Raw genomic sequence first — 15,242 nt, forward strand, 5'->3', positions numbered from 1 at the left:
CTACGGACATGAAAACAACCTGGCCTGCAGGCGTCGCAAGGCTTGGCGCCCCCCCCCCCCTTGCCTCTTCCCGCTGCCTCACCCCAGGTCACATGGAGAGACTTCCGATCAGATCAGGGCAGGCATTGGTGCAGCCAAATCACACGACTTGCCCAGAGGACAGCCACCCATGTTGGGGCCGGTGGAGTATTGTGGGGCGGGTTCTTTGTGCCAGGTGCAGCGGCGCCCCGGCCTGAACTTGCTCCTCCGCGTGTGGGACAATTTCCGGAACGTACTTGCGCCCACTGACGGGCGCCTGCCATCTCGCACTTGAGGCTTTCGATGTGGTGCTGGATCCAGTTCCCCAAACGAGCCTTTTTTTTTCCTTTCCCCCTGTTTGATCTGCTTTAACTGTAAGGACTATGTTACTGTACGCTGTCCTGTTCTGTCATTCTCACGTACATATATATGAATGACGTATACCTCTATATATGTCATTTATATATATTTACATATATATATATAAGTGTAAGAAGGGCCTAATCGGGTCTTAAGGTCTCAAAAGGGGGGGGGTGTAGGGGTTTTGCGTGGGAGGGCATTGATATTTTGTTTCCGTTTCATTTTTTTAAAGTTGCAGTGGCAGATAGGGAGGGGGGGGTAAAGTACGGTTTGACCTGTTTCTTCAACATACCTGTGGGCAGATAATTTTTTTGCATATGGAAACCAAGCAAATATCCTGAAGATCTCTCTCCCCCCCCCCCCCGTTTCTCCAAAAGGGACAGATCTGTGTTGCTCTTTCTTACTTTCTTCATTTGCCATCAGTGTTCAAATAACTTTTTGCCAAAATGCATTACCACCATTGCCGTTTTGCAAAGAAACGTCCCCCCCCCACCCCACCCCCCCGGTCAGTTTCTATGAAATCAGTTGGCCCAGGGGTGGGGAAGAGATGAACTGACTCAGAGGAGCTTTCGCTTGAGAGTTTGTCTTTCTCCTCCTCTTTATTTTAAAACACCTGCACGGTCACAAAGGTTTTGAAAACAAAACTTTGGCGGGTGCTGGACAACACTAATTGGAATATTTGTCAGTATTCCTTGCTTGGCTAAGTTTTTGTGCATGGGGTGTAGGGGGTGTAGGGGGAAGACCCTGAAGTATGCAGAAACTGCCCACCCCCCAGATGCAAACACACACGTGGTTTTAGCATTTTAGAGGTGCAGCTTACCTTCCAAACAAGAGTCTTAAATCTTTTGCCAAATGTTACAGGACTACTGATGGTGGTGGTGATGCTGTTTGTGTTGCGGCACATGGGGTGGGGGGTTGGCCAGAAGATTTTGCTTTGAGCTCTCTTAGGAGTCCTAAAGTGAGTGCACAGGGGCCCCTTGCGGAAGCGGTGTTTTTAAACCTGACAGTTTTAGTCTCTTCTGGGTTCCTTCCCCTCTCTTCCCCCCGCCTGCAAAAGTTACAACTATTATGTGGCAATAAGCTGATCTGCGTTAGGTCATGTTGACCCCAAATCCTATTTTGAGCTTTCCTTTTTTTTAACTTCTTGTCCGTGTGTCTTGTTTGTCTTTATAAGATGCCAACTTCCAGAGCTGCTCTGTTGCAATGACTCAGCTGTGTCTCATATCTGGCCAGTCGTTCTGAGCCTCAGAATTTGGGAAAATTCCAGAGAAGACTCTGCTGTGCCAACAGAAAAGAAATGGAGAATAGTAGGAGAGCTTTCTGTGCTTGTTGAGGTGCTTCCACTTTGAGTTTGATGGGGGCGCTGCTAGTGGAGGGAGGGGGCTCATGAGCCATGGGCCCCTCGTTCCTTCTGAAAGTTCCCCAAGGGTTTCTGGGTGCCTAATGAATTGGGCTGAAAGGGGTTCCCAGTGTGGCAAAAAGTTACTACTACACCACTCTGTTTGTTACCCAGGCGAGGGACCTACTCTTAAAATAAAACACAGAACCAAATCTTACCACACTGGGCAGGATGATCGAAGAGACTACATAACTTTAAACGTAACCCCTTACCCAGAGATGATTTGAGGTTAATTAATGGAGGGCGTAATGAGGAAGCAAATGGACCTTGAGCAGCATCTGCCGGGGGAAATGGAATTGGGGTTAAATGAGTTGAAGAGAGAATCATTTGGGATGGGATGGGATGCAGTTTAACTGAATTAGTTTATCTGGGGCGTGCCTCTAGCTGGCTTGCCTCTAAATTTGTGTGTATACATATGTTTGAGCGCTTGTATGTATACGTATAGATATATATACACCCACACACATTTGTGCCCATGCCCCCCGATTTTTTTACAAGGACCTTGGCAACACCCCTGGAGCTCAGCAACGCTGCCTTGCTATGCTTGGGGTAAGCAGGCAACATGGATGCTGTGCAGCCTCAGGATGAGGCCTGATTCCAGCCACGGGTACTGCAAGGCCTCCTTTCCAAAGCAAGAACAGGCATTTGTCAACCCCCCTGCACAGCTCTCTCTCCGGCTCCCAATGCCAGTATCCATTCATTCCAGATGTTGTGTCTTTGCGTTTGGAAGTTTCCTTGAGAACAAAAGGCACCCGAGAGGGTGGCGGAGAAGCCTTTCCCCTCCGTGCTTCCTCCTGGATGTTGCCCCCCCCCCCACCAGGCAGCTGCGTTCTTGGGTGAGCGAGAAGAGGTGGGGCTCTCTTGGGTCAGGGCAGCCTCTCCCGAAACTTAAGTATTAATCGCTCAGGGGGGTGCAGGGGGAGAATGAACATTTGCAAGAAGTTGGGGGGGGAGGTGTTTTCTTCCACTATTAAAAAATGTATTTTATAGATTTTTTTTTAAAAGAATGACCCCCACTTCCTCTCACCCCATTGGTGCCCTTGTAGCTGTTTTGGTCACCAAAGGACTTCCTTGTGATCTGATCACACACACCCCTTTCCTTTCTCCCCCACCCCAACCTCATCTCCTCCTTTTTATTTCCAAAAGCCTTTGAGGCTTTACAGCTGGGACTGGAGCCCAAATGCCGGTTGAGCAGACTTGGGGTTTTATGATACTGGTGTTCCATCCTCCTCCTCCACCACCATTCTGTTGTAGATTCTTTCTCTTAGAATGGCTGCTGTGTTTGTGGGTCCATTGTGGTGTTCGTGTGTGTGTGTGTGTGTGTGTGTGTGTGTGTGTGTCGAGTGAGAGCATCCATGGGTAGCTGTAACATAGATGGGGAGACTGGATGGTTTTCCCTATCTCTGGCTTCTGGAAAATCACCCCAAAGAGAAGTGTAGTAAGGAATTGGGGGGGGGGTCTTTCCAAATGGGTGTCTTCTTTATGATCTTTCTCTCTCCCCTCCCCTCTTTTGTTCCTTGAAACTGACAGCGCTTTAAGTCTGTTACCTGTCTTTCGGTTTTTGTATTAAGGGGCCTATTTTGGGGAATGGTTAAAATGGATGGTGTTTTTGGTTGGGCAAACCTGTCCTCTCTCTCTCTCTCTCTCTCTCTCTCTCCACCTAAATCTTTGTATACTGCTTGTCCCCTTCATTTTGGCCCAGTGGTGTTAAGTAGATGTGAGATGTTAGGAGTTTTAAAGCTGTGGGATGGGTGGGGAGGGGGAAGGAAGTGTTTTCAGTAGATGTGAAAATTTTAGAGACTTGAAAGCTATTTTCCCCCCTGTTTGTTTTGTTTTTAAGAGAAATTTGGGGGAAAGTAAAATATATGCAATGCTGCCACTTTAAAGAGAGTCTGGAATGAATTCCATACAACTTGGAGCACAAAATCCTACAGCTATAAGCATGGGCTCTTTCCGTTTCCCATTCAAATAATTATAGATACGTTTCAGTGTTAACAGCTGCACAGTACCTGATTCAGGCACCTAAACGGCTGCTTGTATGATCCCCTATGGCAGTGTTACAATCTGGAGATTCTTAAGCCATCTGTGCGCTAGTAAGATTTAACGGGTAGGTCTGGGGCGATAAAGGGCTCTCTTTTAAAAGCAGAAATGCAACACTGTGGAGTGGCAACTTAAAGGCTTGTTTCAAGGGTGCACAAACCACTCCTGAGGTTTTTTACAATCAAGCAGTGTAAACAATTTTATGAAATAAATAAATACGCTTGGCAGCGCTGAGCACATATATAATATTCTGACGAAGAAAGGAGGCAGCCCCTACAGTCATGCTGAGCTTTGGAGGCACTCAGATAATAGGAAATAGATGGAGTTTGGTTTTTGAGACTCTGTGCCATGTCAGATAAGACCCCGACCTTCTGTGATTTGAGGGGAGAGCAACCTGGCCTTATGTTAGGCCCCAGTAGCTGTGCCATTTCAGCTGGCTGCCTACCAAGGCTAACTGATGGAATTGGTGGGCTGCAATCTTGCAGCTTGGCTTCATCTACCAGATTGTTTTAAGTCTGTCTCTTTTTTTGCCACTTAGCAAATAGGATCGAAAATGAAAATAGGAACAAACGGATGGTGCAATTCAACCAGGACGAAAGTTCTCCTTGACCTGAGGTGCAGTAGAAATGGAAGGAATGTTTTGTTTCTAGTGGAGAAAGCTCAGAGGGGAACACTCTTTTTAATGCAACAAACATTAATTTTAGCTATTGCTCAGAACAAATATTTCAAAAGTGTTCGGTTTCCCACACACACACACACCGTTCCCCTCCCCCTCCCCCGAATTCCCTTTTTAAATGCCAGGCAGCAGGAAAGATTTGTGCTCCAAATTTGTTTGGGTTTTTCCCACAGGTCTGGTGTCCATTCCTGGTACTCAGCAAAGATTTAGATAGCTTCCATTTGCTGTACCAATGACTTAACAGGAAGCGTTTTAGCCACAAAAACCTTGGAACCAACTGGAAGTGGAGAGAGCCGCAGCTGTTCCGTTACCCATTTCAGCTGTTCTGCCCTCTTCCCCCATGAGCAGCTGTTGGGAAGTGATGAGGGTCTGAGGTCATAGCTCAAAGAGTAGTGGGACCCGTCTCCCCAAAAAATGTTCTGCCCTCCATGGAGTTCCCCCCCCCCGCCCCCATGTTCTGTCCAAACAGCAGGCCAGAAGTGCTCTCCAATCTGTTTCCACTTTGGTGATTTTTTTGAAACACCGCTGCTACTTCAACAACAGGGGAGGTGCACCCATCCATGGAAAGAAATAGGATTTTAAAAGTGTTTTTAATTATGGCCAGATCTGCGCTCCCCAAGCGCAGTCGGAGGTGCTTGTGGCCTTCGAAGCATCCTGGGCAGATGTGTCCGCCGTGTTCAGAGTTGTGTGTCCACTGCCATTTCGTGCTAGAGCAGAACTGAGTATGAAAGGTGCTGCCGGTTCCAGAATTAATCTTCCTGAGGATCTCAGGACTTTTTTTTTCCAAAAAAAAGTTAAAATCAGCAAGATTCCAGTTCATATTCTTACCAGTAGGTGGGGAAATGCCCGGTGAGATCTAGTACCTAGAGGGCTAGCTAAGGTTTCCTGTTGGTTACGGGAGGGGCTTTTCATATGTCTTTGCCACTCCCCATGATTAGCAATACCAGAAGAATATGCAAATTAAGAAAAAATTGCATATAATGTATACAGGTTGCAGTATTCAGATTCCCCCCAATCCCTTTTTATTGTAAAGTACGCATGTCCCTAACCATGCTCCTTGAATAGTCATTACACATATCTAATTTTAATTGGCTGGTGGTGGGGATGTCATGAGTGTGTAAAGGCCTTGAGAACAAAAAAAAGAGAGAGAGATGGGAGTTTTGCACTCTTGAAGGAAGCGACTGAGTACTTGATCCTCTCGCTGGTGTGTAATTTTTTTAAGGCTGTCTTCTGCTGGAAGCAAAGGTATTAAATACCTGTTCTATGTACAGAGGATATTAAAAGTACTTTGGGGCTGGGGGGAGGGGGAAGGGAATTTATTTGCTCTGGTGTAAGAAATGCACCTAGCCCAATATTCCGAAATGAAACCTGGAGGGGCGGGGGGGAATGTTTGTAATAAGTTAAGGGATTGGGTTTTTTGTCCTGACTTTTACGCCTTTTTTTGTTTTTGTTAAATTTGTGAAATTTATGGAGGAGTTTTATAGGAAAAAGAAAACATGAAATAAAGGTGAGAGAGTCACAAGTGGTGGCATTTTTTTGTGATGTTTCTCTTGATGGTTTCCTTTGGACCCGGGGTCAGCAACCTCTTTCGTTTCTCAGACCATGTGGTGGGCCGGACCATTTTGGGGGTGGGGGGGGGTGAACAAATTCCTATGCCCCACAAATAACCCAGAGATGCACTTTAAATAAAAGCACACATTCTACTCATCTAAAAACACGCTGATTCCCGGACCGTTCACGGGCTGGATTTAGAAGGCAATTTGGTCAGATCCAGCCCCCAGGCCTTAGTTTGCCTACCCATGCTTTGGACTCTTCTTAAGAGTTAACTCTTAAGAGTTGGACTCTTCTTAAGGTTAAGGGGTGATATGATAGCCATGTTCAAATATATGAAAGGATGTCATATGGAGGAGGGAGAAAGATTGTTTTCTGCTGCTCCAGAGAAGCGGACACGGAGCAATGGATTCAAACTTCAAGAAAGAAGATTCCACCTAAACATTAGGAAGAACTTCCTGACAGTAAGAGCTGATCGGCAATGGAATTTACTACCAAGGAGAGTGGTGGAGTCTCCTTCTTTGGAGGTCTTTAAGCAGAGGCTTGACAGGCATACGTCAAGAATGCTTTGATGGTGTTTCCTGCTTGGCAGGGGGTTGGACTGGATGGCCCTTGTGGTCTCTTCCAACTCTATGATTCCCCCATAAGTTCCCACCCACCTCTTACTGTGGGTTCCAAATTTCTTGGAGTACATTTTTCTTAGAAATGTTAAGAAGGTGGCCACCTCTGAAAAATCTGCCACCATCCTTTCTCTCTCCCACTCTATACACAAACACATATGCTATCCCGGAACAATGCTGGTAGGTCTGTGGCATTGGGGAGGATGCAAAACCCAAAAAGGGTGGGGTTGGGTGCCCACAGTAGCTGGCACTCAAGCGATGGTTTCTCGCCCACCCTCTGGTGAATGGAATACAGCAGTAGACTCCCTTGATATATGGAAGTTCCATTTCAGTTTATTTTGTCTACAGACCATAAACAACTCAGATACAGCAGAGGGCTATCAAGACCGCCATAGCAGAGTACACACACACACACACACACACACACATTGTGCCTTTTAAGTTAAGAGCATGAAAACTCCATGAACAATCAGAAATAGTAGAAAGATACAGACAATTGTGACTGAATTCATCTTCCCTTTATCAGTTGTGCCCTGGTTTTGAACTGCATCTTAGCATTTGACTCTGCCATTTAAGCATAAAATTCATCTGAGTTCCCAAGTGTAAAGGAAATACTGGGGAGAAAAATCAAGGTCTTAAAACCCTGTAAGAATTACAGTGCCAAAGAAGCATTCTGACTGAGCCACCTTTCTTCTGCCCCGGGAAAGTCTAGCCGCTGGCTCAGGGGAAAAAAAGGGGGGCATCTAGTTTGGCATCGCCTTAACTCACGTTGCCCAGCTTGGCAGCTGCCTCCCATGGAAGGAGGTGCAGAAATAAGACAGCTTCTCTTTATTTTGATGTCTAGTGCAGGAGTGGGGAATCTGTAGCCCTCCAGATATTGCTGGACCAGATCCAAGCGTCCCTGACCATTGACCATGCTGCCTAGGGCTGATGGGAACTAGGGTTTAACAACATCTGAAGGGACATTGGGTTCCTAAAAGTTGGGCATGGGGTCCCCTGGTCCAGCACCTTGTTGATGGTTAATGGGGTCTGGGAGCTTGCTTGGGGTGGGGTGGAAAACTATTAGGGAATCCGACTCCCATAACCTTTGGTTTTGCCAGCAGGGTGTGTGTGTGTGTGTGTGTTAGAAATTAAAATGAGTAGCAATTATCTCAAGCACCTGTTTTTCAGAGGTTACCTACCTTGGAACATGGAGGCTGCATTTAATGTTCATGGCTCAAAGGTGTTGGAAAGCAGGAGCTGTGTGGCTTTCAAAGGAGATGACAGAAAAAGCAAAAGGCTACGTTCTGTCTCCACTTTTGGAGGCATTATGCCTCTCAATGCCGTTACTGTACCTCAAGGATCACCTCTTTCCACATGAACCGCCCCAGACCCAGTAGGCACAATCTGAGGCCCTTCTCCGCAGGAGGTTCACAGGGTAGCAACACGAGAACAGGCCTCTTTAGTGGTGGCTCCCCACCAGGGCTGGCCCGCCCATGAGGCAAGGTGAGGCAACTGCCACGGGCGGCGGGATTCACTGGGGCAACAGGTTTTATTTATTTCTTATTAAACTTCTATAGCCTTAGATCTCGGGGCAGTTCACACACACAAAAAGGTCTTTACATCAAAAACACAGAAAATCAAAACAAAAAATATAAAAGAAATCCTTCCAGTAGCACCTTAGAGACCAACTAAGTTTGTCATAGGTATGAGCTTTCGTGTATATCATGGTATCTGAAGAAGTGTGCATGCACATGAAAGCTCATACCTATGACAAACTTAGTTGGTCTCTAAGGTGCTAATGGAAGGAATTTGTATGAGCTTTCGTTTGCACTGGTATGAGCTTTTGTGTGCATGCACTTAAGAAGTGTGCATGCACACGAAAGCTCATACCAATGACAAACTACAGGTAAGTTGGTCTCTAAGTTGCTACTGGAATGGATTTTTTTATTTTGTTTCGACTACGTCAGACCAACACGGCTACCTACCTGTAACAGAAAATCAAGTTGCAGAACAGTTTGTGGGGATTTTCTTCCCAAATTTCCCAACTGTTTTTTTTTAATCGAGAGATACAATTGCCTTGAAGTTTCAAAATGAAGATGGAAAATAAAATAAACCTCCAGCAAGTCTTAATGGTTTATAAACTGGTAACGTTCTGGCTGAATATAGCCTTTCAGTTTAAGGAAAGGCCGGCCAAAGACATATTACCTATAAATGTTAAAATGCCAAAGTCTATCTTCCCCCACCCACCTTGTTGGGGCTTGCAGTGCAGCCCCCAAACACACATCATCAGTGTCATGCATTGAATGCACCTTTATTTTTTATTTTTTTTGTAATAATGATTGTCATTTAATTTTTCAAACATTTTCACTATAATCTTCACATTGTTTCATGAGTTGACTTCCCACCCCAACTTCCTAAGTGTTTCTACTCAAAACCTTTTCTCATTTAATACACATTTAAAGCACATTGGGCTCCCCCCCCCATAAGAATCTTGGCTATTTTAGTTTGCAGAAGATGCTGGGAATTGCGGTTCATGAGGGGTAAACTATTCTCGGTACTGTTTGGGACGAAAACCGTGTGCTTTGAAAGTGCTACGGTATATGTGCAATGTGTATGCAATTGCCCACAGCTGTGAGACCTAGGCCAGGCATCCCCAAACTGCGGCCCTCCAGATGTTTTGGCCTACAACTCCCATGATCCCTAGCTAACAGTACCAGTGGTCAGGGATGATGGGAATTGTAGTCCAAAACATCTGGAGGGCCGAGGTTTGGGGATGCCTGACCTAGGCCATAATAACAGAAGAGTTTGGACAGGAATACCAAAACAAGCAGCCAGGCAACCTTCAATGGTGATTTCTTCATCTTCCACACTCTGCTGGCAATTCCCAGAAGCCTGCCTGGCTAAGGCAATGAGCCACAAGAGGCTTTGTGGGTGTTTTGCTCCAACTAATCCACGAAATAGCCTGTTAATAATGATAGCCAAAGTCTGTACTGTACTCTGCAGCTTAAAACAGCAACATTGTTAAATACTTTTAAATAACAATTGCAAAATGTTTTTTTAAAAAATAATAATAATAAACCAGTTAGTAAGGGCTTTGTTTTTAAAAGCAGCAGGCGATTAAATACAGCGCAGTAAATGTTTCCGAGAGAAAACTCCCATCATATAATTATATTGCCCTTGCATTTCAGGAATCACAACAGGATACAACAGGGACTCTTACCATGCCCATAACAACATTATTTTTCTTGGGGGAGTGGGTTGTCTATTTTGCTGGAAGATGACATATTTCTGTGGAAAATAATAATCATAAGGGGTGCCGCCTGCCACCTTGAACAATCGTTTGAATACGGATATCATAAGAGTCCTAGTAAATGAGACCATGGGCGTAGCTAGGATTTGGGGGGGGGGCATGACATTTGTTAGGGGGAGGCAGAACCAACGTGCCTGGTCAGTTAAGTATTGTTTTACTTGATTGGGGGGGCAGTTCCTCCCTGCCCCCCCCGGCTACGCCCATGGGTGAGACTATTTAGCTTGGAGGGCGGGTGGCGAGAATCTGCGAACTGCGCTGCAGTTGGAAAAAATAAATAAAACTTCAGCTGCTACTGCTTTCGTTTGTTTTGTAGTTATTTCCGGGCGTTTTGTTAAAGAGTCTTGTAAGCCGCCTTGCTGACGAAAAGACCTCACAAAATAAACAACTTGTGGCATATAGGCTTGCAGCGACCACTACGCCAGGAGTTCCACGGGTCACTCGCCTTATACTTAAAACTGGTCTCTCGCCTCCGGTTAACATCTCCCGTAATTCCCCCGCCCACCTCCTCCAGGAGCCACAATCCAGAGACACGTGGCGGCGGGCTTCCCATTCATTCGCTGCCAGCCGCTGGCCCATTCATTCATTCATTCAACCAACCAACCAACCAACTGGGGAGGTCAATGACCGAGGGTTACTCGGCAGCAATACATAAATACACGCGTACGCGTGCGCAGAAGGAGGGTGTGACAGCCGGCTGGTGAATGAAGCGTAAGCCTTTCGCCAGTTCCCAAGATGGCGCCGCCTGCCTCGCGCGCCCCTCCTCCAGCCAATGGCAAAGGCAGCGGCAGATGTGGAGCGGGCGGGGAAGGCCACGCCCTCCGTTTTACAGGCCACGCCTCCAGCCTTTAAATGGGACCGCGCACGCCGCTTGTTCTGCGGCAGAAGCTATTCTCAACAGGGCAGGTAAGAGAGGTGGGGTGATTTGGTTAATTTTTTGCGGGTGGGGGAGGTTTGTTGAGTGGAGTGCGTACTTTTTGGAGCTGGGGGCAATTTTGTGTGCTTCATTTGCCTCAGTGGGAGGGAGGTTGAAAACATAGACGAATTCAATTAATAATAATAAATTGAATGGCTGCAGTTCAATTTTATTGTACCTTCCCTGATACTTGAGGAAGCTGCCCTGGGATTTTATTGTAGGGAAAAGAAGGGTCGTCGTCCCCCCTCTCAACTTTTGGATAATTTTAAACCGGTTTTTAAATATTGGCGTATTAATATTAACCCGCCCTTGGACCTTAGGTGTGAAGCTATATGAGTATATGATATAAATGATAATATAGCTGCTTCTGGTAGTAAAAATTAAAGAGCGCGTTGCATTTAAATTGGGTGCGTGTGAGGCTTTCCAGAAGGCTTGGGTTGCCTGGGGGCTCTTCATTTTAAACTGGTTGGGGGGGGGGCTGTGTACCGTGGTTTACAGCTACTTTTTTTCAAGAGCTCCAGGATTTTGGGGGTTAGGGTTGAGGAAACTGGCTCGCAGTGAGAAGAGGGAGGGGGCTGGTTGGTAGCAGAGGCTGCACCTGTTCCATAAAGTTCTCTAATAGAGAAAGCGAAAAAGGGGGGGGGGTCCACAAAGGGGTGGGCTTTTGTGGTGGGTGGGGTGAGCTGAAGCTTTGTGAGAAATGGGTGGGAAGGGGGGGGGTTCGGTGGCTGGTGGCAGATGTTCAGCCCTATAAACATTTGTACCCTAAACGCTTAAAAGAAAAAGGAAAAACTGGAAATTGAACTGTAGCGGCTGCGGGACATTAAATAATGCCCTGAAATGAGTTCAGGCAGGTTTGCAGGAGTTCAGCAATGGTGGGAGCTTGCAGAGCTCTACCCCGCCCCCCTGCTAAACCTCCCAATTTTATCATCCCAATAACCCTGTGAGGTAGACTTAGACAGATGAAGGAGATTAGTTATCCCCTGAGCATTGTAGGAGGATGGCAGAACTGTGCTTTCCCCCCCCTCCCCAATGTTGTGGGACTTCAGTTCCCAGCAGCCAAAATGATCAATTGTCGAGGAACGATGGGCTTTATTGGGAACTGAATTGACTTTCCTTCTTTTCATATACAATTTTTGAATGCGGTTCTTTTCTGGGTTTTCTTCCCCATTGTACCTCCGTTTCATTTATTTTTCCTGTTTCTTTCTGCATTTTTATCTGTCACACTTACCATTTTTACTGTGTTCATATTTTCTGGGGGGGGGGTGAGAGAGAGCTATCGTTCAGCCACCTATGGAGGGTCCACAGGTTCCCACAACCCTCAGGCAGAGAGAGCAGGGTGCAAGTTGAAATTCTGGGCTCCCATTCTCTCGCCTTCCCCACCCACTGTCTCTTGCTACATGTGCATTTTGTAGGGAAGCCTGTGTGTCTTTATAGAACTACCTCTCCCGCAGAACAGGGTGCTCTTATCCTAAACCTCTGCTCCTCCTTTTAAAAAGAAGGCTGCTAAAAGACGAGCTAGCCTTCTTATTTTGAGAAAGGAGGTCACTTTTTGCAAAGCGTTTTTCATGCCCCGTTCCTCTGTGAGGTCATCCTTTTGGGGGGGTGTCAGATTTTGGGGCTGAGGTCTCCCTTCAGCCGAATCAGACAGGGTGTTTTGGGGGGAGGAACAGGGGCAGCCCAGAGTCGATGTACCACATTTTGAAACAATGCTTGCTAAAGAAGAGGTGTGCCATCCAGAATCTGAAATTTTACCTTTGCTTCAGCACATTTCCTGCGAGAGGTCAGGAAATGTTATTGTTTTTTTAACTTCGAAAGAGGTGTGTTTGTGTCTCTTCTGTGACTGCTGTTGCTGGCTTTAGTCTCCAAAGCAGAAGTTGCTGGTGTTGTTGCAAAAATACAGCTTGCGTTTTCTCTTCCTCTCTTGGGAACTGACACTCTTGCAGACAAAAATGCAGATCTAAGGAAGCCTTCCTTTTTTCGCATTTCATCTGCTAGTAGTTCCTTGTTACTCCTCGTTAGCATCATAAAAGGCTTGCCAGCGGCCCATGTACTCCAGCATTCTGTTCTCCCTATGGCCAAGTAGATGCTTGTGGAAAGATTGTTTTGATCAGTGGTGCTTCTCCAACATGGTCAACTCCAAATGAGGTCCAGAGCCAAGGGCCTTCTGGCAGTTCCCTTGCTGCGAGAAGCCAAGTTACAGGGGACCAGGCCTAGGGCCTTCTCGGTAGTGGCACCTGCCCTGTGGAACGCCCTCCCACCAGATGTCAAAGAGAAAAACAACTACCCGACATCTGAAGGCAGCCCTGTTTAGGGAAGCTTTTAATGTTTAATAGATTATTGTATTTTCACCTTGCCGACAAAGGTCCGTATAGTTACGGACTATTGGTTTTCCCAGTAGTGATGTATGGAAGTGAGAGCTGGACCATAAAGAAGGCTGATCGCCGAAAAATTGATGCTTTTCAATTATGGTGCTGGAGGAGACTCTTGAGAGTCCCATGGACTGCAAGAAGATCAAACCTATCCATTCTTAAGGAAATCAGCCCTGAGTACTCACTGGAAGGACAGATCGTGAAGCTGAGGCTCCAATACTTTGGCCACCTCATGAGAAGAGAAGACTCCCTGGAAAAGACCCTGATGTTGGGAAAGATGGAGGGCACTAGGAGAAGGGGACGACAGAGGACGAGATGGTTGGACAGTGTTCTTGAAGCTACGAACATGAGTTTGACCAAACTGCGGGAGGCAGTGGAAGACAGGAGTGCCTGTCGTGCTTTGGTCCATGGGGTCACGAAGAGTAGGACACGACTAAATGACTAAACAACAACAACAATATTCTGTTGGAAGCCGCCCAGAGTGGCGGGGTATAAATTTATTATTATTATTTTATTATCCTGGGGTCCCTTCCAGCTCTATAATTCTATGATTCCACTTGAAGGGCTGTAAATACCATGAAGATGGACCTAGCTTGTTTTCTGCAGCTCCAGAGGGTAGGACCTGAGCCAATTGCTCAGGATCCCAGCTAAACATGGGGAGTCGTATAATCATAGGCTTGTAGAGTTGGAAAGGGACCCTGAAGATCAGGAGGAAAGGCTAGAGCTGTTTGACAGCAAACTTCCTCGGAAGGTGGTGAGATCTCCTTCACTGGAGGTTTTTAGGTCAAGATTGTATTGGCACCTGCCAGGGATTGTGGAGATCTCTCCCTTGCAGGGGGTTTAGACTCGACAATCCTTGGGGGTCGCTTCCAGCCATACATTTCCATTAAAAAGCTTTATGGCAATTCCCTCCCCCCCCCCAGTTCACTGGAGTGGTAAACAAAGCAAGGCCAAAAATGTAACCAAGAAGATGGAGAGAAATCCCCCTGGGGAGCTCACTAGGATTCTCACCAGAATTCTGGTAACAATGCCATTTGCAGAGTTTTTCCCCAAGAGAGTATGTTATTTGTTAACATTCGATATCTCTTCAAACAGTTGAGTTTTATCGCCCTGCAATAATACCCCAGATCTGGATACAGACCCTCTTAAACTTGCTCTGACCCGTTAAAAAACGGGGGACGTAGGCGACAGCGTCATGCAATTATTCTGAGCTTCTACAGTTCAGAACAGTCCGCACTGACTGTGGCTCTTTTGGAGACTCAGGGCAGCTCTTTGCAAAATGTCCAAAATTCTCCATGCGCATTTTGCGACTGGCGTGGGTTCCAGTTGCGAACCATGTGGAGATCTCTAGATGCCAGGTTGGTAACTGACCTCTCCATCTGGCTGGTCCGTAGAAGAGCTTATTCATTGCGTTCATCTCCTGCCTTTTCCTCCAAGAAGCCCCTCCTCGGTTAATCCCTACAAAGACCCTGGCTGTGAGGAATGCGAAGAGGCTGCGACTGACTCCAAGGTCACCCAGTGAGCTTCATTATGGGGAGTGGGGATTCAAACCCTGATCTCCCAGGTCCTAGTCCAACGCTCTAACCACTACACCACCCTGCCCTCCTGCTATGTGGCATTTTCTATAAATCGAGTAGGCAAGTAAGTATGGGGAAAGCAAAAGGCCCCGTAGAGAAGGATCTTAAGTATTTCCCTGGAAACTTGAATTTGTTTGATGTTTCAATGTGTTGTAAGCCACTTGGAGATTTTTCTTCTTCTTTAAGATATAAAGCAATATAGAAATGAGATGAATAATAAGAAATTTTATTGTGGGGGGAAATGGCATCTAGGCATCCTGTTGCGGTGACCATAACCTAAGTTTAAGGTACCATTATCTTACTGAGTTTTTAACACTTATTTGTTGGCCTTGAGCAAGCTGTTTGGAACAATTGGAGGTTGCAGCGCTCTTGCTCCATGACAAAAGATCTGATGTTTTAACCTGTTTGAGAAGGGCAGCATGGG

General features: G+C 46.3%; 1 protein-coding gene across 9 annotated transcripts in view; it reads left to right on the forward strand.

Moving 5' to 3' along the window:
• Positions 1 to 10,831: 10,831 nt before the first annotated feature.
• ACSBG2 (acyl-CoA synthetase bubblegum family member 2) overlaps positions 10,832 to 15,242 on the forward strand; it is a 52,928-nt gene continuing 48,517 nt past the window's right edge. For 7 of the 9 annotated variants that reach the window (XM_088672993.1, XM_088672998.1, XM_088672996.1 and 4 more), the window contains exon 1: positions 10,832 to 10,859. The gene's annotated coding sequence lies outside the window, so the exon portion shown is untranslated. Of the gene's footprint in view, positions 10,869 to 15,242 lie in introns of all 9 variants that reach the window. The other 2 variants (XM_088672997.1, XM_088673001.1) reach the window with 1 other exon arrangement.

This window comes from Zootoca vivipara, chromosome 6 (assembly GCF_965207765.1).
Source record: "Zootoca vivipara chromosome 6, rZooViv2.hap1.1, whole genome shotgun sequence".
In the NCBI taxonomy this organism is placed as follows: domain Eukaryota; kingdom Metazoa; phylum Chordata; class Lepidosauria; order Squamata; family Lacertidae; genus Zootoca; species Zootoca vivipara.